Source organism: Trichogramma pretiosum, unplaced genomic scaffold (assembly GCF_000599845.2).
Source record: "Trichogramma pretiosum strain Unisexual culture from Peru unplaced genomic scaffold, Tpre_2.0 scaffold40, whole genome shotgun sequence".
Classification (NCBI taxonomy): Eukaryota; Metazoa; Arthropoda; class Insecta; order Hymenoptera; family Trichogrammatidae; genus Trichogramma; species Trichogramma pretiosum.
The window spans coordinates 664,769-692,375 of record NW_019641657.1 but is presented as its reverse complement, the minus strand read 5'-3'; the positions used below and the strand labels follow the sequence as shown (position 1 = coordinate 692,375).

The following is a 27,607-nucleotide window of genomic DNA, read 5'->3' as shown; positions in this document are numbered from 1 at the left end:
CCGAAATCATCGGCATTATAACGAAAATTTTCAACTTCACTTTGTTCCGTATATTTTCTTTTTCAAGTACTCTTCTCTCTGGTCAAACTTTGATGTTTTGGAACTGTATCAGCCGATATAACTACCCACTTCAATCTTTCTTCTACTACTCGAACTGTATTTTTTTTCTCACCACATGACTTCACGGTCATGTTAAAATATACGCATTCGCTACGAAGATGAAATAACCCATCGACGCGCGTGCCATTGATACTTACTACCGAACACGATTTTACACCATGGCGAGGCCCTTGAATTTTCTTCTATAGCTCAATCTCATGCCTGTCAAAATTTCAATAGTAAGCGTCACACAATGAATAATTTCTGTTTTCAGAGTGGATCGGACTACAACAACAGTCATGGGACTTCATCCAACGACAGAGCAGCATAGTTAAGGTAAGGAGCCGCGCACACACCGGCGCTTAATATTCTGCAATATCAACTTCATACATATAACACCTCAGACTTTAACGCCCAGCACTATGTGGTGACAAGTTCGAAGTAATTAGTTTCTTGGGAAACATCGAACGTGCCCTCAGTAGAAAGTTAGCTCTTCGGATAGTTGAATAAAACAAGAGAGAAAGAAATAAAAGAAAAACTTTTCATATTTAATTCAAGTAACCGAAGTGAAGGCTCTCGTCGTAAAAGTCTTACAAGCAATTTCAAGTTTTCCAAACGTATAAACTGCTTGAACGTTTACGTTTAATCCATACAAAACTAAGCAATGAGGAAGTAGTATATACAAGACAACATTGAGAACTACTTCGCGTGGGCTGCTCTAGATATATATTATTATATACATAAGGTTGTTGTTGTTGCTGCCGCTCGAACAAAGCACACACAAAACTTTTCGCGCGGCACGTAAATTCAATTTGAAAATACAATTATTAATTTAAAGCTGCGTATAAATACAATTCGAGGAACTTTTCCCAACGCGTGACTGATTGGATCGCGCTCGAATTAACGTTTTCATAAATAATGGGGATCTGCGAAGATGCACTGCAGCATTAGCAGCAGCACGGCAGGATTGAAATCGATCAACTGCGCAGCGCGAGAAAGTTCTGAAACGCGACGCGTGTTGCATGTCTTCCTTTCAATTATGTACAGTGAAAATTCTGCGAAAAAAATAAATATAAATTAAATCAAAATCTCTCGCGTTGCTACATTTTTTCTTTTCTCAAGCTCCACATAACGTGCCCTATAGCTCGTGCACTCTTGTGAGCTTCAGTCGCGAGCGCTGCAACGAAAGAAGTCAATTAAAGAAAGGCGGCGTACACACGCGTACTTACGCGTCCGTCTGGTGGCCGGGTAACCCAGTGAAGTTGAGCCGCAAGAGTAGCGTGCGAAACTAGCGGGCTCTCTCTCTCGGTTACATTAAACCTCGGGTACGAGCACAGCTCCGTGCTGTGTCGCGAATTTGCCAAGACAATGAATTGTGTGCGCCGGGGCCGCAGGTAATAGTGTGTGTATTTGTACGATACGTCTGGGAGCGAGAGATAGCGAGAAAGGAAGAAGAGACGACGCACAAAGCCGCAACCCGATCGGTGCCACCGAGCGCGTGGCATTAAATTGTCCCGGTGTGTATATCGTAATTTAGGTAATATCATTTGAAAGTTAAAACTTGACCCAGAGCGCGGGTTTCGGTTTAGTTCTGAAAGTTCGAGCGGGTCATTAAAATAAGTGGAAAAATTTTAATTTGGCTTGATTTTTCGCTCGGTGAGAATTTTCAACGAGTCGCAATCCAATTAGCTTTTAAATAAACACGTCTACGTTGCAGACTGGAGAGAATATATTTATAGTTGACTAATTGGCGCCTTTTATCGATTTTGAACCAAATTTAAATTGTAATTTACATTTGATCATGTAAAAACAAATTAAGTTTTCAAGATGATCAAAAGGTATCTAAGCAATAGAAATTACACGATAGTTATAAATTAATAGTTATAAATTAATAATATAATTTTAATTATCAGTCAAAATCACCATCAAAAATTGAATATAATTCATAACGTATATAATACATAACACACGGTCACATGGCTGCACTCGCAAAAACGAGCTTCAAATTACCGTCTCGAGCGTATATCCTTACATCGATACAGTTTCGAACACGTAATGCGGATGATTTTGCCTGAGTGTTGTTCAACTCGAAATTTACCAAAGAAACGAAACATACTCTGTTTTCCAAAGAATAGGGTTATACATATTTCGTATGGATCGCGAATTGCAAAAAAATCATAAATATTGTTTCCAATTCCCTTATCGACAAGCTCGATCTCTCGGACGTTGCCTGGGCAGCTGCGATAATACACCTACGACTTTCATAAATCATATCGATGGCACTGTTAAATAAAACAAAAAACAAAAAACGGCTTCACAACTCCTCTCGAACTAGAATCAATAGTGTCGAGCAGAGCAGCAGTAGCAGCTGACGGCATGTGCACCACTACACAGCTTCACAAACGGGTCATTAAATGGATTATCTCCTTCGGATTCGCAAAGAAAATAAAAAGAGATAAATGTTTACGGCCCATCGAGTGCATTCCACACACGTGTAAATAGGCCTTATACACACGATGAGTAATCGATCCTCGCCACGCTTGCAACGCATACAATATGTATAATATGAAGTACGCAGCGGTATTGTACATTTTAAAACGCTCGCGACTATGTGAAATGTCGATCGAAGTACACACATACATACAATACGTGCATATGCATCTATCTATCGAAAGTATCGTGTGTCAAACACGCGACCGTATACATGCGCGGCTCGTATGTCGACGGCGAAGCTCTTTTTGCCGCACTCATATATGCGCGCGGCGCGGAGCAATAAGCAACTGTACCGGTTAATATGTAATTCGCCCACGCGCGGATCGTGTTTTTCTTCCTGCAACGCGTATACCGTGTCACCGCTCAAATACATCTCGCCGCGTGCGCGCAAAGTTAAACATTATATTAATATGCATCGTGGTTATACCGAAAGAGACACTGGGAGAACACTTCAAAGTAGATGCTTCATTAATAATATACGAAAATCGATCGGCTTAATTTATTCTCATTTGATATTTTGGATATAATCGGAATTAAAGCATGCTACCCTTTAGGCTAATATTTAATCGTTGATTGATATACTCATTTAATTGAATCTCGGAAGTACATAATTATGCAACACCGAATAGACTAAAAATGGTAAAATCATAACCGTTTACATTATTCACCTTTCGATTTATACTAGCCAAAGCTTGCGGATCAATCGGACTTTTAATAATGATGAAAGGAAAATGCGCAAAAAATTGTAGAAGTTGATAATTTTCATTTTCTTATGCAATGACAAGTGTGAAAGTGGAATAAAAAAGAAACGAACGAGCGAGCTTCGATAAATACGCGTACTTACACGTATATATTACAGTGCGAATAGTTGGCGCGCGTCAGATTTAATGTTAAACCGCAGCGAGATACAACGGCTCCCTTTTCGCTCGTCTCTTTCTTTTTCATTCTCGCTTGCCGACCGGCCGTACATATATACGCTTCAGTCACGTTTTTGCATGCACACGCATTCGTGTATACACATTATTTTATACACGTATATCCGAGCGCCTCGTTTCCGTCTGCGACGATGGCGCTCGCTCATACATGCATATATCGTGTACGAGCACTCGTATTTACAAATGCGCATTATACGCGATTGCCAGCTCCGATCTGCATGCCCGTGTGCAGCGTAGAGCGCACTTTCTTTCGATGTTACGTTGTACACATATAGTTGATACTAATGAAAATGGCGCGCGCGCAGCGAGTATCAGCGGCAGCGATGTTGTATATAGCTGCATGATGTTATGCCGCCGCAGCTGCTGCTGCTGCTGCTGCAGTTGTGCATATCGTAATCGCTTAACGATCGATAAAGTTTCGACGCGTGTTTTGTGAGCTAGTTTCAATTCGTGATTCATGTATTCAATTCACACACATACGTACACGTACACGGGGAAGAAAAGAGAGTGGTGGGTTCGAACATCGACCGAGAGAAAGTTCGCCCTATTGCGCAGCGTGTCGTTGTTTATTATGCTTGGAAAAAAAATGAGTCGCAATGAACTTTTCGTTTGCCCTCGATCGTTGCGCCATTCATCGGAGCGATAAATTATTATTTCTTTTCTTATTTGCATCAAATCTTTTACCGTTTTGCTAATATTCATTTACTTCGCCATGTTTATGTACATTCGAATATGTTCACACGGTTCTAAATAACATTACGTCTGACATCGTCGACCATCGAATATCTAATCTAAATTACTCGAGTTATCCTTTGCGCACTCCCTGCGAGTCAAGATATCGGCCTGATCTCTACGCTTATCAGCCGGTGAATTGAAAGCTTTCAGCGCGATTTTCGCGTTTTGTTATTACCTATCGCATTTGTGCACGCAATAGTCGTACAGACACGCAATACTGCGAACTTTCTGTATCTTATAGATCGTCGATCGAGCCGATGATTGCCGTTTCTTTATACTGTCTTCCTTCATCTGCGAAAACGGACTTAGGATTAAACATTCTTGACAATTGCTTTCGTCGTAACGATTATTAAGCTCCATCGTATTTCCGGGATACGGCAAGTGTCAGAGACATCGAACCAATTGTACGAGCGCGTCGAGAGAGTATAAGCTTTTTTTTCACCATTCACGCGCGTTGTATCTATAACGCCAACGAAGCTCTTGACTTTGACATCGACGGGCGCGCGATAACCGAGAGTGCGGCTCTCGAGTATTATACATCTAAAAATAAACCTGTACTCTCTTTTTTTTGCGCACATATCCCCATGTCTCTGCTGTGTGGCGACTAGACACGGTACGTGCAGTCTATAGAGTCGCAGCTCGCCGCTTTATTATACGCGTCTCTACCTTGAGCGGGGGTGTATATGTTTTTGCGTCGATATATGTGTATAATATACACACGTTTCTGGAACTGCGATACAACCTTGTGTCGAGAGCGCCCACGTTTAGGTATAGCACATAGTCGACTTTTGTACTGTTACAATTTTGCAGGTCGTTAACGACGGTGTTGTATATTGTATAACGACGTCCGATTCTCGATGTGCATGGCTTGTGCATATTGTACACTTTTATACGCTCTAGCTCGCGCATACGTACTCGCATCAGCCTGTATAAAAACCACACGCACACACACCCACAGCCACGTTAGCTGGAAACGTTTTGCGACCGCTTCGAGTTTTAGTTTTATATATTTTCCGAGCTAGAGCTTGTGCGCCCTCGTCAACGATCGCTCGTTTGGCTTTTAAAGACCATTGCCGTACCGTTAATAATTACTTTCATCGAGATGAAAGACACGAGCTGCGGCAGTACATTATACTTTTACTACACTTTTTTTTAGCGTCGATGTACACGTAAGTGCTGGCGGCGAGCAGATCGTAAAAAAATCATGCAAAAAAAATATATAATACGAACGACAGCTCGAGCTGGAGAATATCGTATACAGCGGGCAACGAGAGGAAAATGTGTATGTGTGTGCTGGTGGCCGCAGGAGAAAGAGAGAGTGCTGCGCGACTTTAAGCGAGACGTGTATTCTTCCTTGTCATATACATATCCCGAGCCCGAGCATTGTACACAGAGAAGAGAGCATGAGCTGCTGCTGCCTCCGAGACCGGGAGGATGTGGGAACGACGTGTCCCCTATTCTCCTCTCGACATGCGACGACGACGACTCGTCGACTATATCCTCCGCGTGCAGCAAGCAACCCCCGCTGCTGCTGCTGCTGGTATATAAGAGCCGTAATAACACATTATGATCTCTCTCTCTCTCGCTCGTTCTCTGCGTGCTTCTTGGCGAAAATTTTCATAATTAATGAATGGCTTTAATTTCTAAAACTCGCGAGCTGCGCGATCATCTCTATCCTCCTGCATTATAATACTCCATGTGCTGTATCACACGTTGCTCACTTCTCACGTGCGAATTCGAAACTTCTCGAGGTGCACTTGTCGTGAACTTTAACTCGCTGTCTGTACAAGCACTTCATATGTTATATTATTATTTTATAATCACGGTGTTGCGCCTTCGGATTTTCAACGCGCACTCGGTGTACAGACGAGTACACGAAAAAACTCGACTCAATCGAGTCAAGTTTCTTTTCGAATTTGAGTAATAGAATAATACAATTTATATCATAGAGAAACTTCACTTACTTATATTTGTAGAATGCATATCTTGCCAGTTGTGAGTTTTGCAAAAAAATTTCGTTCGCTATCTACTGGCGATTTATTTATCTAAGAAAAATTCCAGCATTATAATAAATAAGAATATTGATATCCACTTGCGGTATACAACATCAAAAATCAAAAGTCAATCAAATAGAAATATTATTTCTACTATCTATGACAGCGCTTTTTTCCACCGATTCTAACCAATTATTGACGAAGCTTTCGGTATACAAAAGGTCTGCACCGACTCCCTCATTCCAGCTCGATATATCACTGCACTTACAATGCTAAAGTTCGAATCCTCGCAAGCACTGCTACTAGACAAGCGACGACGACGACTTCGCTGGAGCATGGCTAACGCAATTAACGATGCTTCATTTACGTTATGAAATTTCTCAGCAATTAGCCTCGGCCATTGAACGAATGAATAATAATGGTGGAGGATTTACTAGTCGCTCCAATCGTTTAAGTGGATGTATATCTAGGCGCACGTCCGTTTTGTGTAGACGTTCTCGTCTCCAGCTCGGGCGAATGACTAATAGCCGCGTGTACATCTTTATTGGCGTATGCACGAGTGTCGTGTGAGTCTTCATCGTGAGATTTTTGCTATTTACGAGTAAATAATTTGAGAGAATTGTCTCAACTCTCGAAAAATCTTCTCTGTGTAGGTAATTTATAGGAAAGCTGAGTTGAATTATTATACCGAACAATGAATTGGTTCTTTGAGTAAATTTCTGGAAAGTTGATAACTGGAAATTATAACTATCTATGTTAATTCATAGGGTGAAAACCCCGTCTTTGTTAAACTAGGTTAAACGCGTGCCTCGGAAATGTAGCGGGAATACCGCCGTATCATTCATTTAATATATGGAACAATAGCCTAAAAACGTAGACAAAGCGGGATTTTTTTTGCGGGTCAACCGAATGCTTATCCTCCTCGTTGGCAATTGCAGATTTCTCGCGTCAGCAGAAAAGCATTATATTCTTTTCGCAGGCGCAGCAGACCAAGCGCGAGCACAGCACGGAATCATAAAAATATCACCCGCCAAAATACGAATGTTAATAAAAGACTTGTAAATATGCTCGGCGTGCACGAAAACGAAAAAAATGACTGCGTGCACAGTGGAAAATATGTGCAGCACCTACTTACGTACAGAGGGGTAAGAAAACGAAGAGCGTCGAGAGTCGTAAATTGGTAAAAAATATAAATATCATCGAAACACTCACCGTTTTTTCTATAATACATGCACTCGCGCGTTATGGCGTTAAGAGAGAGAATCGTAGCGAGCTGAAAAGGGAAACGAGCGTACATGTATACCACTCGGCTTCTTTCTCTCTCTACGGTCGCGTGACCCCATAATAATATTCGTGTGCGATACGGGCTTCACCGCCGTATACATGTAGTCACGAGAGAGATGTGTACGTAGGCTATGCTCGGTGACTTATGAAAAAGTACACGCGATCAGTCCATATAATGTATAATGTTGTTCCTGGATTTGTTTTATTTTTTATTTTTTTCCTTTGTTCCACGTGATGAAATTTTCATAGCTCAATTTCTCGTGAATCGCAGTCTTCCTTCGTTCTTTTTTTCCTCCCCGCGTGTGTTATGCAATTTTGCAATTATTCGAGCTGCATTCGTATATGCTACATCGTCGATACGGTCTAAAAGTTACGAGACAAAAGTTTCGCGGGGAAAAAAATACACACAAAATTGACTTTGGGATCATGGTAAATTAAAAACTTTAATTTAAAGTTTTTTTTTTTTATAGAGTAACTTTCAACGTAGCTTCGCTGATTGCATAACTTTTTTGCTTCGCTCAACAAGATTTCCCTCTCTTTCATTCTCTCGCAGGCTCATGCCCATTCTTTATTTGGTATATTATTACATTTTTTGTGCTCTAGAATAATATGTTTTTATATTACGAATTTATCTACGTAAAATCAATACCGCAGGACTGAATTATCATTTTCAATATGCTGCGCCGAGATCGTGCAGTTTACATTAAACCAAAATTACGCTCGTACAATTTCAAGCTTTTCGCTTTTGCAATCGATCGAACCGAAATTAAAATATTGTCTTAGACTCGGATAATTAAATAATTTTTTTCGTTGCAAAATATAGTCATCAAATAGACTACATATACGAAATATTTAATCAACAATTTAACCAATGACGAAATAAACCACATTCGAAACAAATAAGTAAGTAAGGGTCTCGCTGAGGCTATACACCCGACATATAATAATACAGTTGCTACCAACGTATAATAACCTCGTGAACTTGTAGCAGCAGCAACAGTGAACTCGAACCATAATGCTGCAAAGCTGCGAGTATAAGTATAATTACATTCCTAAGGTAAATACCACACACGAACCCATCGTGAATGAAATCTTGACCCGAAATCTCACGATAGGCATACACAGCTCACTGCATATTACGCGCGATCTCAATAATTATCGATCACTGTATATAAATGTAATATCGAGCGTGCACGCGTGTAAGGAGGCAGTGCCCCCCCGTATCGCAACGAACTACAGTCGAGCATATTACGCGCTCGTAGACAACGCATATTTCTCGAAATTCCTATTGTTACATAATCCCATTGCCAACAGCTCTTCGCGCATGATATATAAACGCATAATACGTCATATATTGTAGTAAGGAAGCCTGTAATGAGTTAATTTCACTGGCATTGTTTGGGTTATAGTTGCCTCGTTATAACGTACACACACATACACTGACGCGTCGTAAGTTGAAGTGACTGCAGCCATTCAAAACTTTGTATATTATAGCCACAATAGCGCAACGCGCCGAACGCCGCTGCGTTGCGATACACGCGCGTATATCATATACAGTAATATTATATAGCTTTTAGCGAGGGCGCGCGGGCAGCAGCGGCACGTGATGAAGCCTCCTGTTCTAAGGCATTGACGTGTGACGAAAACGCGTACATAATATACACATAAACGCAACGCGAATTCCGGTACGTTGGTAGTAGCTCCTAGCGCGCGTCGATAAATCATCGCCTCGTGTATAGCATCAACACGCGTATCGCGTTCGTGTTCTCATCTGTCGTTTTAAGTTGACTTTATTAGCTGTTGCGAGAGAGAGAAGAATGTCGAGAATGAAGAATTTAGTGCGCGGCGAGGGAAAATATATATTCCAAATTTTTGCGCGTTGAGATTCGGAGGGATCGAAAAATTTGCAGTCATAATAATACATCATTCGAACGCAGGGGCTTTTAATTGTAAATTGTCGAGTAAATTATTTTTTCATTAAATTTTCACCAACATCTTGCCAGGCTATAACAGCGTTGAAGCTAAAAAAAAAGAAGAAAAAGTAGAGACCAACCCCCCGAATAAACGCTCGTCGTTTTTTTTCTTGTTTAACTTAACGTCCCGGTTTATATATATAATAATATATAACACGCAAGGAATAATTCACGCCGTTATAAAAATTGATCCCTTCCCCCATCCCCCATCTGATAATAGTTATACACAGCATCCGTGTATATTATCGTGGAGCGGCGGCGGCGTCCTAGCCAGGACTCGAAGTCTGAGCTCTAGCTCTGCCTAAATTGCAAATATTCCCCATTAACGGCGCTCGCTGGAATATCGCAATGGGGGAGAAGAGAGAGAGAAAGTGCCAGAGCGAAAAGAGAGAAAATGGGAAAGGGAAAAAGGAGACGAGCAGCAGCAGCAGCAGCAGTCGTTTCTCCCCCGTAATAAATCATAATGAAAACGCTCAGCTGTATATAGATATATTAAATACGCGCGCGTATGCCTTTGTCTGGCGTAAGCATTGGCGTATGTATAAATGCCGTTCGAGGCGCGAGCAATAAGGTGAAATTACCACTCAGCCTATGCACACGCATACGCACACATATACCACGGGCGCTTTTCAAGCCAATCGGTATTACGGCACATGTACATGTATACCGGCCGTAGTGTTCTGCCGATGCTGTAAATCAGATTTTGTGCGGCGCGCGTGGAGAGACGTATTGCAGGCCTGGGACGTATAACGCAGTTGACGCCGAAGGTGGCGACGACGACGACGCCAGACTGCTGCTGTTACGTGTAAGGGCCACAAAACGCACCGAGCCAATTATCGTGGCAAGAGAGAGAGAGAGAAGGGCTAGCCTCTATGGATAAATCTCCCTGCTGCTGCTGCTGCTGCTGCTGCTGCTGCTGTTGAATAAGTAAGGGAAAAAGGTGCCGGTTCAATTAGCTCGAAGGCCCCATATACAGGAGAGTAGAGGAGCGTGCCTGCGCACTGATGAGCTATAGCAGCAGCAGCATTAAAATCCATACGGCCAAGCTGCACGACGTGCAAAATCGGATTTTTGCTCATTATTATTACTAATGCGATTACATCTCGGGTTGATATCGCACGTTTGACTCGAGAGACTGAAACGGTGTGTTTGTCTCTCAATGTCGAAACGCGCCACGCAACGACTACGAAATTCGATCTTTCGTGCTGATCTTTTTATTCGTTCTTTCTTCTTCTTTTTTTTTTAATAATCCATGGGTTTACTTATCTAAAATCGCAAATTCAATTGATCTTCGTTAAAACGATCGGTATATTTAAGCGAACGTACGTTCGACGCGTGTATACACAAGCTTCATTCTCGCGTTGTATTTGTATGCTCGCGCGCTCTCCATAATCCTCAGACTCTCTGGCTCATGCACAGCCCGAGACGATATTCCCTCTCCGACGATTTTCCATCTATCCCTATATAACATAACGCAAAAGGAACTAATCGGCTTGCGCTGCTGCTGCTCAGCTTCTTTCCCCCTCGCGCCACTTTTAATCGGCCTTGAATTTTCGAGAATCAAAACTAATTTGACTGACGACTGTTGCCGCGCTAAACTACGAGCGTGTATAAAGCAGCGCAGTACCGTTACGCACGCATCGCACGCCGCGGGCTCTCGTCGGAATGATCGGAACCTCGGGAGATAATATGCGCTGCACGCAGCTTTCGCAAAAAACTGAGCGCAAAAGGGGGCCCCGCGTAAGCAAGCTATACGCAGTGGATAGTAGTCGTAGTAGTCGACGTCGTCGAGCTATTTTATTCCACACTGGCGCGCATGTAATTTTCTCCTTCTTTGCTTTTGCTCTCTTTTGCGCGCAGCAACTCCACCCGTATAGGTCGCCGGCCGGCTTCGAGACTTCCAACCTCGCGCGCATCGCAATATATCTATATAATATACGTGTGCGCAAGGCTCGGGGCTCCCCAAAGCTTAATTTCGGTAACATCGGTGTGCTGCTGCTGCTGCAGTGTACAGCGCGATATAATATGTTCCCCATTCGTCGTCGGTCGAGCTTAATATGTACATTCTGATCTTTCGCGTTGCTGCTCTTCAATATCGCTCTCTCTCTCTCTCACTTGCGCCTCGTCAAGTCGCTCTCGTGCTCGCTCGTAGCGTATGGAGCACACACCACCGGCTTCGAGTTTTCTTCATTGGAGCGCGTGTAACGCGTTACTACTATACTACTATACGCTATGAATGTTATTTATGACTCGCAACACTACTATAATACGCGTGCGCGCCTTTGTCTGCTGCATGGGCGAGGGTTCGCGCTACTGTGCCGAGTCTCCAAGTTCTCTTAGTTCATTGTTGCTCAGTCAAGTCTTACGTATAATCCAACCAAGTCGAGGAGGAGGAGGCCGACTAGACGCGCGCCGCGTTGTATATGAATTTTGCACGCATCTGTCGACACAACGTAACACGCACACTCTCGACTTTCTAATGAATTTCTGCATAATAATCAATTTGTTAATCAATCACGTTGATGAGTGTATATATGCTGCGGATTTTGCCGCGGTGTTAATTATGTCACGGAGGGGGACATTTTACAGCTTGATCCCACGCAGGCCGAGAGAAGTTATTCAATCGATATTACATCGCACGCATATTTTACATACATATTTTTACATTCAAATCGTTATTATCTAATTATTCAAATTCACAATTGATACGATGAATAAATTTTTTCTGTTGCAGGTGAGTCGTAAAACTCTACGTTCTTTACGAGCGTATGTGTTCAGAGGAGAGTGAGTCACGCTCGAGAGATCGGCCAAGTGAGTTGTTTATTGTACAATGAAAAGCTCGAAATCGTTTCTGATTAAATAATATACGTGTTATACGTATTTATCATTCGAGAGCTGGCTACTAAGCTATGTGGGCATCGGTTCGCTGTGCAAATTATCCGAACTTCGGAGCGACGCACGAAATCCGCGTAACACAAGTGCCACCAAATCACTCGCGCAGCATACGTACGTGTGTTTATCGTAAAATCGTTTTTATCCGCCATATATCGAGCGAAATTTCTCGAGTACAGCGAATATATAATAGACGCCGCTGGTTCGAGAGCTCCGGAATTATGTATAAAGAGCGCAATTACGCGGGGGCCAGCGCGTGAAATTGCAGTTGTGTAATTCTCGTGGACGGTCGTTGGAAAATTATCGTACGTACGCATGGCGGCGACGCGGCAACGCCCTCGTAACGAATGCAAAGGCGTCGCTGCGCGCACCTCCCGAAAGTTTATTTTGCCGAGTACACGTAGAGTTCGCACCGTCCGCATAAGCAGTGGCAAAAGTCAATTTTATAATGTATGTACTCGACCCCCATCCTAAATAATAATAATAAAAATAATAATCATGTCTGTTTTTTTCGCTAAATTGGTATGAAAGTTGAGAAGTTTAAATATTTGATGAGCTCATCGTAACTCAAATCGGGTGAAGTAGCCCGAATTAGACGGCATGACAGAGACAATTGTGTTAAAAGTGGCCTTACCACAAGCTTCTGGTAATCTTAAATATTTTTATAATTCTTTCGACATTTCTTATCAATAAGCAACTCAATTTTTTTTTTATTACTGTAAAGTAGTCATCGCTTTTATATCTTAAAAAAACATGGATGGATTTAAGTTTTCTTGCAAGCTATTGTGTTGTATTTTAAATGTATAAGTTTCCGTACCTCTATTGGAGATTATAGTTCCATCTTTTTCCAACACGTAGCGCATACATCAATTTATCGAAACTCACAAGCGTTTGACTTTAGATTTGTATATAAGTACTCGTTCCTTGACATATATCATATTGTGTATGATATATCATATTGTGTATATCATTTCCATGAAGGTTTAACATATTTCAAATAATTAAAAAGAAAGAGAGCATCGAGGAATAACAAAATTTCGCATGAAAACATACCTAATCTCAAGATATATGTGTTTATCAGATAAAAATGTATTCAAGCGCGTTCCTCGAAATACGCCGCGCGACGCAATCACACACGCACAGGCGGGTTCAAATTTTGAATTGGAGAAAAAGCAATTTCCAGGTGTATGTCACAGTAAGCGCGAGGGGACGATCCGTGTATGATTGTTTAATTACGCGCAAATCGAATGTTCACGCCTGACTTGGTCCTCCCTTCCCCCCTTCTCCCTTTCGGCGGTCGCCGTCCGGCCTCTGGCGGAATTCATTACATTCGTTTCCTTCCTCAATATTACGCCTTTTACACTCACACACGCGCACATCGACACTCGTTTGCACTGCCTCGACGCATCGATGTTACATTATGCATACGTGTGTATACGTGTACATAAGCCGTGTGTAGCGTTTGTAACAAACTCCGGCTCTTTTCCAGCTCCATCGAGCGTGTGCGAGGTTGTTAGGTGCGGTGGTCGATGCACTATATACAGTACTACTACATCGGCTAACTCGCTTAGACCGCGGCAAGAGGCAGCTCTTCTCTCTTTTCAGAGTAATTTTTCCCTGGATCCTCTCTCTTGCTCTCTCGCGTACGGGCGATTATTGATTTTCAATACGCTCGACTTTTCTCTCCTTTTTTTCTCTCTCTCTCTCTCTTCCTCTTTTGCGAATCATTTAATCGGCTGCTATATAGCCCAGGACCACCCATCGAAATTTACTGGCTTTATATACGTACCACACACCACACGGTGTTATATATAGCTGCTCCGCAACTGCTGTTCTTTGTTCGAGCTTTCAGATATGGCTAAGGATGAATTTTACACGTGAAATGTTCAATGCTCGTCTTCTTTTTTTTTCTCTCATTCTCTCGCTCGTTCTCTCGATGAAAGCTCGGTGGTTAGAAATAAAAAAAATTCTTTGTGTCGAACACGATAGAGAGAGAAAGCGCGAGCTTAGTGGTGCTGGGATATTTCAATGATTTTACGAAATTCAATGGTCATTACCCGGAGTGTTTTTGTCGTAAAAGTTTTCTCAACGTTTCAATGGGCCGGTGAATTACGCGTGGGTAACATTTCGTTCAATTCAATTTTTTTTTCTTCTGAATTTTTCACTGATCGATTATATCTAAAAAATTTTGATTGAAAATCTATGTTTTAATAATCAATACCGATTTTTTAATTGCATTCATTGTGGAAAATATTATGAAAATTCAATCATTATTAATACCAGTCTCCACCATTAGATAGCGAGTACGCTTAACTGTAAATCTACAAGTGACAAAGTGAAAAAAATTGTATATAGCGCATACCGCGTAGATGCTGTACATGTGGTTCGTCTTATCTCAGACATGATATGTCAGCCTTGAAGTACTCCGATACCGCGAGACTTTGGTCACGCATAAGCTTCTTATGACTTTGGAAGAAATCTTTCCACAAATTTTCTAGCTGTGTGAGCTGCGTTTTTAGCCAACCGGACGTCCGTCGGTCTTGCAGACTTTTTAACATGACCGTCCTAAAATGTATCACTAGCTGAGAGTTGATGACTTACTCTTCCAACGATTGGTTCATCATCCTTCTGGTTTCTGTTGCTTAAACAAGTATAAAACTACGCTCTGTCTTACATATCGTACTCATCTCTTACATATAATAAGATAAATGTAAACAAGTAAATGTAGCCATGGCAAAGCGAACGAAAGACAAAAGAGCGCACACAATTTTATAGTCGAAACACGCTTTTTCTATCCACACGCCACGTTGCATGGCGCATTTATGTGGCGCTTCGAGCCGAAAGATTTAGATATTCCACGAGCGATCCACCGCGTCTCTATCGAAACTTTTCACGCATTTTCCCTGCCGTGGAGCACCCTCTATGCTCGACTGTGTCTTCATCGCATTGTCGAATTCGAGCGTCTTCATTCCTAATAAGGAGTTTTAACACGTATAATTTTTATCACGTGGCTCACAACTTCGCGAAATTACATTGAATCTTAAAATTTTACTTTTTAATTTCCGACATTCGGTGGAATTTAATGAGCTACCGCGTGTAGCCAGGGTGGATCGAAAAAAAAATTTAATTGCATTTTGTTCGTGAAACTCGAGTGTGTCTTAACCCCCGTCGCGTCGTATATGTATATAATAATAACACGCGAGCTCGCAAAGTTTACACGCGCGTAATCGAAAGCAAACTTTTTACATTCCGGTTTTCGGGTATAGCTGCCGCACATATACGTAAGTGTGGGTGCGTGGCTTGTATACGCTCGGGACGTACTCTCACACACACAAAGGAAAAGATGTATTAAACTTTCCACCCCTGCGAACGATGTCGGGCCGAAAAAATGTAAATATTCTCCTCGTGCACAGCTTTTACTGCTGGCTCATGTACGAATACACACACATATACATACACACATTCTTTATCGTAAAAAATTCTAGGGTTCGCTTGCACGAGAAGCTGCGACGACGACGACGACTTGGAGAACGGAATTATCGTATACACTAGGAGAATCTCTGACGGAGACCCTCCATGTTCGCTCACTCACTCTCTCTTTCTTTCTTTTCCCCTTTCCTCTCATGGCTACTGTATATATGTCTATTGGCTCTAGTCTATTTCCCCGAGTCCTTCTCGAAGCCGCCCCAATTTAACGATCCCATCCGCGTAGATGGTAAGATGCTCTGCTCTGCCTGCGAGAACAGACACACAGACGCGCGCGTCCTTTTTCCTCTCCGGTGGTTCTTTCATCTCCTCCGCACTCATAGCCATGCATAGCGGCAGACACCCTGGCGAGTCGAAAGCAGAGCTATATGTCGCAGAGTGTATACACGCGGGGTGAACGTGTGTGCGTGCAGCAGCCTCATTCCTCCTCTTCGCCGAAACGTGTAACGACAAAACAAACCTGGCGCAGACGCGTTTTTTCGAGAGCGAGAGAACATACTTTTCTCTCTTTCTCATTTTCCTTCACTATCTTCGCTATGCGTTAAGAATAAGAGACGAATCTAATCCTGAAAGAGGAATTCATATTATTATTTTTTTTTAAGAAAAGAAGAAAGCATCGCAGTCGTCGTCTATAATATTGCCGGGGGAATGGTCGGGGACGAGGGATCGCAGTTGCCGAGCCAACAAATATCAATGACAACTTTTCTGATTGAATTTACCGGCGCGCGCGCGCGTGGATCTTTATTCGTTGCACGAGCTGAGACGTCATCTCCCGAAAGCGAGAGAGAAAATAACGTTTTATATGGGATAGTCGCGTGCGTGGACAAAAACGATAAGAGCTTCATTTTTTTCCTCTCTCGCTGTTGCTTCCTTCGGACTCTCTCTCTCTCGAAATCGAGCGGATGATGATTTTATTTATCACGCGTGAAATGATTGTTGTTGTATATATAAAAGAGAGAAAAGAGTGTTTTCCTCTGTACGCCCGTATATAAAGCACGAAAAAAAACAAGCTTAACTATAAGCTACAAGGCTAAGTTAAGAGACACATCTCTCTCTCTCTAAAGCTTCGGCGCATATATTGAACTTTCTAAAAGTAAGAGTGGAGCATCAAAAAGTAACACTCTCTGCCTCTTGAGTGTATATCGTAAGTCAATACACCCTAGGCCTGCACACGCTGGCGTATCGGCAAAGTTCAAACAAGGGTCAACATCGACGCGGCCTTTATGTTTTAAAGCCTTATCGCTCGTTTCGCAGGGGTCATCGCTTTCTTCTCCAAAGTATAAAGTGCTGCTACTTCTCCCTCTCTCTCTTCCTCTCTTTGCTCTCTGTTTCTCTCTCTTTCGTCCATTCTCTTTACTCTTTTATTTTTTCACTTTTTTTAAGCTCTGTATACAGCTTGTTTATAAACACATGCCTATGCGATCTTCGTGAACTAGCATCCAAGTACATTCTTTCGGGATAAACTTCGGCATTGATTACCCAAGGGTGTGTTTGTCCGAATAGTTCGATGCAAGGCATACATCCATTGGATGTATACTCAAGCACTTCGGTACTTCCGAGCTAATGTACGTACACACAGAAAGTTGAAAGGACTGCTCAGTCTACCTTGAAGGAGAAAAAAAAGCTGATTTTAATCTGTTAATTAGCCGTAGTCTTGCGCGATGTAGAATTCAATATACTCGAACGAAGGTGCACACGCACATACACACGTATTTATCACAGAGACGCATATAATACGGGCCGAGAGCTGGTAATGGCGAATCACGTATGACTGCCGCGTACGTCATATTATGTACGGCTGAGGGATCGTTAGCCCGAGCTCGCATAATGTTAACATCAAAGTTAAGTACGACAAAGAACGAAACTTGGAAAGCACCGCTGCTACTGCTTGCGCCGCGCACTAATTACCATTAGACGCGCGATGCGAGAGCACCGAGGCTTGCGCGCGTCTCTAATAATAGCGAGAGCAGCGTTAACATCAAAGCCGCGTTCGATCGGTACTACGATGCAGTATATGAAAACCACGGGCGCACAGAGAGAGTAAGAGAGAGCAATATAATCTTTCGTCGTTTATTTTCGATATCGCGCGCGCGCGAGCTTCTGTGTATTAACCGTACGTACGCGATAGATATATGTAACTGCAGCTTATGTGTGTATTATGGCAGTCGAATGTTCACCGACGCTTCTCTCTCTCTCTCTCCATATCAAACTCTTGAGCCGACGTTGCCCCGAAGGCGTACATTATAATACTACAACGCGTACGCGATACGCAGCATTTCGCACGAGCCTGATTCTCTATGTAATAAAGCAAGTGTTGTACCACTCCAACTGCTCCAATCTCTCGTTCATCGTGCATCGCACTAGTGTACTATTCACGCTCGTATACATGTGTCTTCTCTCGCGGATGCTCATAAAGCCCCATTCATTTCTATATTAAACGCGCGCGCGGATTATTAGCAGCGCATATAATTTATATAATGTAAAAGCGAGAGCGAAAATGACGGATGGGGCTTGAAAAATTATATTTATCGGGCTGTTTTTTTTCTCTCTCTCTTTACTTCTCCGAAGTCTAGAGCGCGAGAGCAAGCTCGCCTATAACTTATATCAACTGCGCTGGTGAAATATGTGCTAGCTGCTATTTTCTCTCGTTGTTGCGTATATTATACGACGTCGCTATAAAAAAACAAACTCGCGAATGTTGTCGTCAACTTTTATTTACGATCCTCTATACCTGTTTATGAATTATTTTTATGTATCGTATATATGTGCGCGCGCGTGATGCACAAGTGGCGCTAAATATATACACGCACGTACAGGATATGCACTTTTGATAGGCTATCCGAGTGATAAAAGTTTTTTTTTCATTTTTTATTTTTACGCGTTGATACCAATTTACCAAAAGCTTCGAATAAGTAAGTGGTGATTTCTTTTGTCGTCGTTGTTCGAGCGCGATATGCCTTTTATAAGGATGAATAATTAAAGTGAATAGTTGAGAGAGTTTCGATGCGAAGTGTCTTATCGACTCACGTGACGAAAAAATATTGCAAGATTATGTGCAATGGAAAAGCCCAAAAAGTGTGTTTTTGCAACTGTACCCCGTCGCTTTATGATTGAAAGTTTCATGAAACTTGGGCGATACCCAGGCTTTGTAGGGAGGGGACGAGAGCGTCGTGAATTGATTTGGCATCGGAATGCATTAAATTTCTATAAATCGGTGACGCTCGGAAGCAAATAAGAAGCTTGTGCATCGGAGCCAACAAAAAAAAAAGAAAAGAAGGAAAAAAAGTTTTGGCTCCAGACTGCGGCTGCTGCGGCTGCGGCAGTGTTAGCAGAAATGTGCACACACACAGACACACGCTCACACTTAGAAGGATGTGCTCGCCCCGTTCGCGACGATAAGACTTTTATTCGGGTTCTGTCAGAGTAGCTTGTATAGCAGCGGAGCAACCGAGGGTCTGTGTGTGTGCGTATTGGAGCTTTGGTCCTTGAGAAAAGAGAGCCGGTTGAAGGGATAGTAGTGGAAAGAAAATATACGAGAGCGAGTAGCGTCTGAGCCATTTTCGCTCGCTCGAAGTAGTTGAGCATCTAATGCGGCGATTTGAATTACCAAGGCATTTCTGCAGTAAAATGTATTTCTTGAGCTAGACACGAAAGCCATTATGTAAGAAAGTGCTATCGATTGTTATTTTTGTTTATTCGTTTGTCTCGATGTACAAACATCATTCAGAGTTTTCTCGCAGAATAAACAAAAATATAGTCTGTATAATGTACTCGATCTCCGTTGAATCACTTGCCAAAAATTCGACCTTTTCTTGAATGGAAAAAAACCAGATAAGAAAAGAACTAAATTGAGAAACTTCTGCAATCTTCTGGATGACGATCTAGTTTCTTATAACTCGGTTAGGGGGATGGATAACCCATAACGAGGATTAAGAAAGATGATTGATATACTTATAGATAAAGGCATTATGGAGATTAAGTGATAGAAAAAAGTTTTGATGTTTTGTATAAGTTGATTTGTGTTAAAACGTTAATTTTTGGTTTGACGGACACTTTGAAATATGGAACTGATTTTTTTTTTGTAAATTTGTTATTTGAGTACTAAAAAGTTCATCCTTGTATTTTCAACAGGTAGCGCATACTTAAATTTATTGAAACTCACAAGCGGTTAACCTAAGATTTTTCTATGTAAGAACCTGCTATTAAAAAAATCAACAGCTTGCCTTGTCTTTTTTCTGTATGACTTATTCGAATTTCTAGTCAAATTTAAACTTGATTCGTTTGCATCAATAACTTTTGTTTTTAAACATTAAGCTTTTAAAAGCGGTGTCATTCCCATTAAATCCGTAAGAATGACAACATATTCTATTGAAAGAAAAATTTATTTAAACAATCTAGCTAACGATCTATTATCAAGAAGACGCCCGTACACCTCACGTTCGCGTTGACAAGGAGCTTTCGATGTGGTAATCTCCGGTAAGGAGGTTTACTTTTTTTTCCTCGATCGACCTTCAATATTGATTCTGCGGTTATAGTTCAATAAGCCTTTCTCCAACCCTCTCGTGCGGCTCCGGCTTGTTTAATGCAAATATTGACTTTATTATATTTATCGCCCGAGCATTATACTACGAGCCGTCATCTCGCTGCACGCACGAATATAAATACACACACAGCAACGTATATATATTTACGTAAGCATATGCATATGCGCGATCGAAGCCGATAATTCACAGTTTGTTGCTAAATAAATTGCACTCGACATAATAGCCAGGCTGTCGCTCTGAGCGCGGACTTCATTTCAATGCAGGCAGGCGCGAGGCCATAATTTCATCACCCGGGTATATATAGCGTGTATGCCAGACACCCATATTTTCGCTCGCACAATGCAACGACGCACGCACACACGCGCGTTCTCGTGTATTCATCGCGTATTCACGACTTGCGCGGGACGGTGGGGGTTTTTTTTTCTTCCTCGGTCTAACCGGCAAACTGCAGCTGATGCAGCCGCCGCTGAAGTACCGCGAGCGAAGGAGAGAAAACGAGAGATTCAATGGTAATTTACAATATCGAGAAACGACTACAGTACTCATCATACCGCGAGAAGCAATCTTGAGGTTCTTTCAATAAAGCGCGCACACACACATATATAATACCTCTCTTGTTATCGCCTCCTTGCCAACTATCGGATTACCGAGCGCGCGTATTTTTTAAAGAGCTGTGCTGCGCGCGGCACATAAAAAAAGTGGGTTCGGCGTTCGCTGCGATTATTATTGGCTGTCTGCCACCAACAGTGCTCCTCCGCAACGACGACGACGACGACGACGACCTGATGGTGCGCACACAGCTTTCTCTTTTACTCTCATCAAACTCCCGATCGTCAAACCCCTTCGTCGTCGTCACATCGTCGTAGCTTCTTCTGCTGCTCTATACGCCGCTGCTGTTTCTGCTGCTGCTGGCTTTTGTGGCTTCTGCTCTTCTCGTTACTTTATACTTACAACCAAACTGTTACGACGCTCCTCTAACTCCTCTTTCCATTTGCCTGGCTCGAGAAGAAGTTTGCCGCAGTCGTAAAGCTCTCATCTCTGTATCTTTCTTATACCTCGGTACCTTTGAGTCGTAGCAGCAGCAGTAGCGGCGCAGTTCGATCGCGGGAGGGCTCTGTAATTTTCGATCCTAGTTGAGCCAACGAGCCAGAAGAAGAAGAGGAAGAGTAGAGAAGAGAAAGAGCTGCTATATATATCCGCACGAGGATAGATTCCTTTTTGCAATCAGTTGCGCGCGCTCGACTTCTTCTCGGCTGCGCGATACGCGCGCCTACGGAAGAAGTTTGCGCGCGGCACGATCTGGCGCTGCAATTTCTTAATTTCGAACGTGCAAATATTCATTAATGCATAGCCATATATAGCTGTATTAAATAGCGATGAAAAATTTCTCGGAAATCGACGAGAGCTTTTTTCCATCAAGTGCTACACGGTTTATATCACGCTCCGCTCTTTTAACGCTCTCGAAATTTCATACAATTCGGGAAATTCTTTCCTCGCAAAATGTGTAGCTCTTCTCACTGCGCGCTGCTGCTGCTGCACTTATATAGTGCACCGTGGAAAAAAGGCTTCCAACGTGGATTGCGATTGTTGAAAAAAAAAGAAGCAAATACGCTCCGAAGCCAAGCACATCGACAGAGAGCTTGCAGGGAAGAGAGAGAGAGAGAGTGGAAAAAGGAGCTTTGTGTGATAGTGGCTGGTAAACAAGCTGCAGCATGCGTTTTTCGCCACTATACCCTCGTATATCGACTGGCTGCAACTCTTTTTTCTTGCTCGCTCTCAATAAATGTTTCCGAACGTTGTATGTGTGTATAGAAACTCTTGAGCGTGCAACACGATCGATTCCATTCCGTAACACAGGACGATCTCTCTGTCTCTCTCTCTCTCTCTCTCGGTCGAACAACACACGTAAAGCTCGCAAAATGCCAATTTCGGTCAGAAAAGGCTCTCACTTCCATCCCCGCATACAATATATAAACTTGTGTGCGCAGTACTCCTCTTCCGCTTTTTTGCTTACGTCACGTATCGCACACACACAGAAAGTGCAAAGAGGAGAGAGAGACAGAGATAGGGACACGATCGCTGCAGGAAATTTGTATGCAACGCACTTGTGCGACTTCTTGCGCCACGCGCGGTCGTATAAAATACGCGCGGCGATCCTCAAAAAGCTGTGTGCGTGACGATCGACCTTGTGTGTAAAGTACGTATGTGCGGCGGCGCATACTTCTTGGCGTGCGATGCACTGCAAACACCCTCGCACGTATAACACAGTCGAGTCGAGTGTGCTGCTGCTGCGGCATCGCGGACAAGAGGCACTCCATGTCAATGTCGTCGATGCGAACGATTTTGAAAATTGATTACGTCGCATTAATTTCCCGGACATCGACTCCGCGCTCGGATGCATGCACCACTTCGTGACGACGTGCGGCTACATATAATAAAATATTATTGTTATTACGATACCATGCCGATAGGTCTTTTATGCGCGAGCGGCGAAGAAAATTTCGATATTCCTATCGAGTACGCGCGCGCGTGTTTGTGTGCGTACGTACGCATTCGAGAAGAGAGAAGCGCCGTATCGCCAACTTGAATCTCGAGAATCGCAATTAAATTTTCCCGTTTCTTCCTTATCAAAACTGAGAGAAAAGGAGAGAAAGGAAGAGAGGTCTTTGACCATAGCTTGTTGATAACGCCACGCACATATATTTTATAGACAGACGTTGCTGCGCCGTCCAAGACTTTTGCGCGCGGATATCGCGCGAGAAATGAACGATCTAAAACAATTTCAAAAGCTCCAGCTAGCGAACCAATTTAATTATCAATCGATAAATGAAATTGCATGGCCGCAGCTCGTTAGCATCTCGCGTTGTGGCAAAGGGCCGTCGGCTAAAATCATTGCGAGCTGCGTATTCCGTTACATGTTTGTTTTGATGGAATGCACGGAGAGAAAACAATTTTCATTTTAATTTTCCGCGCAGTCCTGTTTTCTGCACATTTAGAAATGAGATATCAAGATGAACGACAAATAATTGCAGTTACGAAATGTCGATATTTTCTTACCGAAGCTGTTTCTTCTCTCTCTCCAAATAAAAAGAATAATATTCTGTCGCGAAATATATCATGCACGAAATATATCGTCAACGATATTTTATACCGATTGCTCAAAAATGACATTGTATGCTAAAATTTATGTATGAGTGGCGGTTATAGTAGCGTAATATACGCGTTGCGTAAAATACGTGCATTACACACAGGCGTACACATTCCTAATTCGCCAACGCGCCTGCGAATAGTAATGAGGGAATTCATTACTATACCTACGATGAGTCATTCGGGAAACATGATCATTTTCGTAGTTTCGAAAATGATGCTTGCTCATTATAGTAATTATTGTTTATTTTTAAAATGGCTCGATACCACGTGTGTAAATCTAGTTATATTCTTATGATATTGTTTCCGGTCTAAAAAGCATACTTGAATTGGCTGCTACGAAGATTAAATAGGTAAAAAGTTTTGAAGAAAAAAGTATCCCGCCACTTGGTACGACGAAACGGCATTTTCGCATGAAAATAAAACATTCGATAAGATCGCCGCAAATTCATATGATGCAAAACGATCGTGTGCACAGCTTCGTCGCAGCGATCTAGCTCGAGATATATCTCATTCGCCACGGCGTCGCTGCAAGCTGCAGCTTCGAAATTGGCTCGTTCCAATCCCTCAGCCATTGCTACGTGACTACTTTTATCCAACAATCGTATTCGAGAGAAAACGAGAAAAAATAATCAAAAGTTACTAAGCATCGGTGCGCGGCTCTTTGCGGAAAAGTTGTGATGAGTACGCGGATATATATACCCAAGTTCTGGCGTCGTACGGCCATGGGTTTTTTTTGGAATTCGGGCGCCCTTATTCGAACGAAAACTAAGTTATAAAAGTATACGTATGATATTCTCGATAAAATATCGATGAGAATATTTTTCCCGAATTGAACGATGGGTGGTGTGGTATTTTTCGGAGCGGAAAATCAGACGCCGATTAAGGAGAAAAAGTCAACCGAAGACGGAATTGGCGCGAGCACGTCGCGCGCAAAACAAGCGTGACTAACGCGCCGAGCGCGAGAGCAGGTTCATATTATTATATGCAGATAAGTACGATGAACGTCAAGAGCGTAGACAGCGTACACACATACGTGTACACGTGCAGTTGAGCGTCTCGAGGTACATGACTATCAATGCTGATTACGATTTTGGGCGAATTCCTCGCTGATTTGTGTGCGACACAATTTTTCACGTTCGCGACATACGAAAAACTAATTATTGTTGATAGTTTATTAATAGTTAGAATTATTTGATAAAGTCAGTGAAGTTTAATTGTATGTGACTTCTTTTTGACTAACTTCCCCAATCCAAATTCACTACAATAGACAAAGTTTCTTCAACTCAATGTACTAAATTTTTTTATTGAGAATGAGTTGTCAACATGATAGCAGAACGTGGTTTCTGATAAAGAACTCAAGTTTTAACTTATACAATTTTATTACTTTGCCACTAGCATGTTTACGGATACAGATACTTGCCATCTAGCGGTGAAGGATTGAAGTGATACAATTGGATTTAAAATTGGTCTAAATTTTTTGAAAACAGAATTTTCATTTAAATTACACTTGATATTTATAACGAACATTGTAACAAAAAAATCAGCCAAAAGCTGAGGTAAAAATCTGTCGAAATTTTATTTTAGTTTATTTTTATGAATTTTGAGCCATCGGATCGTTTTCGCTGGTTGGCTCTAATTAAATTTAAAAAGAAGTATTTGCCTCCAGGTGGTCGAAGTGAAGCCTTTCGGGGTCAGTAGAAATTAATCACGAACCATTTGATCTTTTTCAAACTAAAAAATGAAAATTCCGTAAAAAGTATGAATTTAGTAAATCAAAAATCTTGCCTTCCTGGAGGTTAATTATAATGAAATGATTAATTGCATGCATAAATTAACGAGAATGTCTTCAATTCAATTCTTCAGAAGCCAATTTCACTGCACAAAGTGAGTAAAAAAATGTTTAATAAAAGATGCGTGCTGGCATGCGTTTGTCACCTGCAATGATCGACGCCCCCAAAGACAGTTACATTTTAATGGCAGAGTATAAAAAACGCAGATTATACGCGCGCGAAGAAGCGTACGACATCGTTCTATCGACTAGCTTCGCGGGTACATTACGTGCCGCGCGATCGCATCTCGACGCATATTATGCCAATCGCGATGTGAACGCAGGAACATTTATCCTATCCGGTTGTTGACGACATACCTCTTGCAAAGCTACTCCTCTCTCGGATATATTCGTCGTCGTATGCACGGATAATAGTCGCGATCATCGACTCGACGCTCCCATATGCTTTTGCAACGCCTCGTGTCTCTGTGTGTATACAAACATAATATGAACGAGGTTGCCTTATAATTATCGTAATACGCACACCTCCGAAGATCGCGACAGACGCTAGACGCGGAAAGCAGAACAACACAATGCGATCGCTCTCGTATGCCGCACAGATTTTGCATGTGTACGTATATATTGAGTAACGCAACACGCCCACAAGAAAAAAAGAAATAGGCAGAAACTGTATCTTGGGCGAAAGTTTTTACGCGCGGTAAGCTGATATTATGTACGTGCACGCGTTACGCGCGCGCGTCTACGCGTATCGTGGATACGGAGAGAAGAAAACAGGAGTCGCAGCAGCGCGTACAGCCGCCGCCACGCGTCTACGTGATTACGAGAGGAAAAAAATGAAGAAAAAAAATATTACTTTGGCTGCAGCAGCTATCGTTAGTGGAAGAACGAGATTTGTAAAATAATATATGTGTAATTCTAATTTCGCACGTCGCGTGCTGTACATTTGATCGTAGAATATCAGACAGCTCGATCGTCGCGCAGCGAGCGCGATCGAGTTGTGAAAGTGAGATACATATTTTCACTCAAAATACGATCGACGGTATCGTAATACTGGTGTGCAATTAAGACAGCTCCTAAAGCATTTTCAAAGCCGCTTCCGGGAGCAGACATATTTTTTTTTCATTCCTTCGTATATTGCAAAGAGAAAAAAAAGTGATAGCAAACTCGAAAGAAAAAATATATGCGCACTACGCAAATATACACTCGACTGTATGGGGCGGTGGCGACTCCTCGGTTCCCGAATTACGCGCGCCCGTTTCCTCATTTAATGCGGATTTAATCCGGCCCAGGTAATGTAATCGGCGAAATTCCCTTCGGGGCCACCGCGCGCCGTCTCGCGCGCCGCATATATACGTTTACAGACACATATAATATAGCAGCAGCGGATCGTGTGTGAGCAAATAAAAGTAAAAACCACCGACGGTAACGACTAGAGAGAGAGAGAGAGTCTCCCGCGAGCATTGTACAAACTAATTCCGACATGATCATCTCGCACCCTGTCCGCCCCGTACGAGCGTGCGTGCGGTGGCGTGGCTATACAGGGCACAGCGTATATAGCTCGCTCGATTTTAGCCCCGAGCTTTGAGCCTTTTTTTATTTTTCTTTAAATGCCTCGTCTAGGTAAGGAGTCTCTTAAATTCGTGCACGTTTACGTACAAACACGCTCAACGCTAATCTCTGTCCACTTGTTCTTTACGTATATACAGTTGTATACTTATCCGCAGACTTTTTCGTCGCTACTGTACGTTCACGACCTCATATTTAATTGAGCTTTGCTGCAGGACAGTTATGTGTTTTAGGTTAAGCTCGTGAGTGCGATGCCCTGGCGATTTGTGTTTTTTTTTAACGGAAAGTTAAGCCCGTCGTGTCTGTATATATTATATCAAAGTATCATCGTCGAATTTACGATAGCCCGCAAAATCGAACGGACGTTCATAGAGATAAATACGCTGGCGCGTCGCTTGAATTTCACGATATACGAGGTGGGGGGAGAGGGATTAGAAAGAAGGAAGAGGCAAGAAGAAATCAGTTCGCGCGCGACGGATGTACCATTTTGATATAAATTGTCCCGTTGCTAAAACGAGACTTTATTGCTACTTTGCATAGGCAGTAGAAGCGGCGACGGCTACGAGGCGCGCAGCGTATATAGACAGTAGCAGTGGCGGTATGGTGTAGCATAATACAGGCTCTATATCTTGGGCTTTATCCGTGTACAACAGTCAGCTGCCAGTTT

General features: G+C 42.4%; 1 protein-coding gene across 1 annotated transcript in view; it reads left to right on the top strand.

Annotated features, from left to right (window-relative positions):
* The window catches only part of LOC106656257, a 156,934-nt gene that overhangs the window by 25,061 nt on the left and 104,266 nt on the right, over window positions 1-27,607 (top strand). Inside the window, exon 2 of the mRNA XM_014377095.2 lies at window positions 374-435. The gene's annotated coding sequence lies outside the window, so the exon portion shown is untranslated. The remainder of the gene's footprint in view (window positions 1-373; window positions 436-27,607) is intronic.